This window comes from Mus caroli, chromosome 4 (genome assembly GCF_900094665.2).
Source record: "Mus caroli chromosome 4, CAROLI_EIJ_v1.1, whole genome shotgun sequence".
Classification (NCBI taxonomy): Eukaryota; Metazoa; Chordata; class Mammalia; order Rodentia; family Muridae; genus Mus; species Mus caroli.
Genome location: NC_034573.1, coordinates 133,081,187 through 133,083,966, shown reverse-complemented (window position 1 = coordinate 133,083,966; position 2,780 = coordinate 133,081,187).

The following is a 2,780-nucleotide window of genomic DNA, read 5'->3' as shown; positions in this document are numbered from 1 at the left end:
CTACATCAAGTTAAGTATGGGATTCATCAAGTTTGTGGAACTTGAGGAAAAGGGCTGCTAATTTCTTCAAAGTCTGCCTCACCTCTGATCCTGGAAAGTCTTCCAGGCCTGAGATGAGCAGCCATGATCTTCAGTTCCAGCCCATAATATACCAAAAGTTGCGGTGCATGTTCTGAAAATCCACCACCCTTAGCTTCCACCTCCTGTGGGTCCAACAGGTGTTAGTTTCAAGATGGTTCTCGGCCTTTGGTATATATTTTCATGTATGGGCTCTTATAACCCTCATATTAATCTTATTCTATTATTCTTGAACCCAGTCTGGTCCCACTTCTGGTATGTGTGGGAGGAGGTATGGATAGGCTCTCTTCACTCTGGCTGCATTTATTCTAAGCTCTCCTCCATACCCAAGAGTCAGCAGGTAGCTCAGCAATAGCCAATACCTCTACAGTTCACCACAGTAATGCCATCAGGCATCAGACCCCTTTTGACTCTATTCTTCCTGAGTCCAGTTGTCTTTTCCTTGCACTGCCAGAGTCTCTCTTCTTCCCTACCTGGTTCATATTCACCTAGGCCCAACCTGTGTAAGCATATTCGGGACATCCAGAACAGCCTTCAAGGTCTCCACATCAGTGGTCTTCATCAGCACTCCCACAGGGAGGCAGGGAAGAGCCCGTGGTATCTTTGCATGCCTACCAGTGAAGGCCCTCTTGAACAGTAGCGGAAAGAGCTCCATGGGCAGCTCCTGCAGAGCAGAGATGGCCAGGGCCTCATCCATCATCAGGCTCTCTCTGCACTGCCAGGGACAAGGAGTATGGGTGTGGCTTGGGAATTCATCCTGATGGATCCTGAAAATTTTTCTTGGGAAAAAAAAAAAGTTTTCTACTTTATCACAGCAACCAACTCAGGATAATGAAGGAGACCTCAGTTTACCCCATTCCACTCAGCATCTCTTGGTCTCAAGGCTAAACTCTTCTTAATGATAGCTTGAGGATCCTCTCACAAGTACCCACATTCCTCACTACTGTGTCCAATTCCAACCACCGTTCCTCTGAATTATCCTCACTGGCGAGGGGTTGCTTGAGAACTGAAGGCTGAGGCCCATCCTTTGCTGGTAAATAGACTATGGCAAGTACTCTTGAGCACTTTTTGAATTTTTGTTTGTTTTTCTGTTTTTTTCGAGACAGGGTTTCTCTTTATAGCTCTGGCTGTCCTGGAGCTCACTTTGTAGACCAGGCTGACCTCAAACTCAGAAACCCACCTGCCTCTGCCTCCCGAGTGCTGGGATTAAAGGCATGCGCCACCTCGCCCGGCTCCCTTTTTGAATTCTTAGCCCTCAGGCCTTCCACAGAAGCAAAGGAATCACCGTTTCCAACCATCTTTCCATGGGCTCCATTCATCCAGCTGACCCTGGCTAGAACTTAGGGAGTCTTTGAAATGGCAGCATCATCTATTGCCTTCAAACCTCAGCCTGGAATGAAGGTGCTCACCTAAAACCAACATGTTGTCCAGATCCCCTGTAAGAGCACAAGTGCTCTAAGTCACCCAGCCATCTGGAAGCTCCCCTTCTGCCTTGAAATAGATGAGCTTACAAGTATGAGCAGATCTTGAATTGTGCTCTGGTTTGTGTTGTGGTTTTTGTTTTGTTTTGTGGGGTCTTGGGGGGGGGAAGAGGCAGGGTCTCTGTTAATCACTGGGCATGGCTAGCCATGAGATGGTTAGGTGACATAGAGTACATGTGCTCTTACAGAGAATCTGGATTCCATTCCCAGCACCCACATGGGGGCTTACAACCACCTGTAACTCCAGTTCCAGGGAATGACACCCTCTTCTGGTCTCCCAAGGCACTGCATGCACATGACACACATGCAGTCAAACAGGTAAAACACTCACACGTTTGAAGTGAATTTGCTTTTCAGAAACAGACACAATCTGTAGATAACATCAGAATTTATTGAACAAATCAACATGCTACACCAACTTTGTTGTCTATAATTCACTAAATACTGTAAGTTCACTTGAGTCATAGCTACTAACAAGCTTTCTTTCCAATCTTAACCATATATCACACTACAGAAAATGATATGTAGGCAACAATACAACTAGGACAGGTGAAAGAATTGGCGATGGCAGGCTGGAGGGGCAGGTCTTTAATCCCAGCACTGGATTAAAGCACTTCAGAGGAAGGCTATGGATCTCTGTGAGTTGAGTCTGGCCTGGTTACATAGCAAGTTCTGTGGGGGGGGGGGGATTAAAGAGGCAGGCTGTGGATGTACTCAGTGGGTAGAATGCTTGCAAACAAAAGGCTACAGGTTTGGGCCAGAGTTGACTCTGTAGATAAAGATATTGACATGTCAGTTCAATTCCCAATCCTACATGGTAGTAGTACCAACTCTTACAAGTTATCCTGACCCCCATACATGCACCATTGTACATGTGAGTAAATATTATATAAATGAAAAGCTTTAGGTCCAATCCCCAAATAAAGCATAAACTAGGTGTGGCGTTTACACTCATAATCTTAACAATCCGGAGGCAGGGCTATATCAGAAATTCGCAGTACAATAAGAATCTGGGCATAGGAATACAACTCAGTCATACAGCTGTTCCCCACAACATGAAAGGTCAATTCCAACCACTAAATTAAACAAGGAAGCCAGCCTGGTGTAAGGCACACTTTAATCCAGGTGGATTTTTGACTGAGGCCAGTCTGGTCTAATGAGTTCTACAACAGCCAGGTCTATATAGAAATCCTGTCTCAAAAAAAAAAAAAGAAAGAAAGA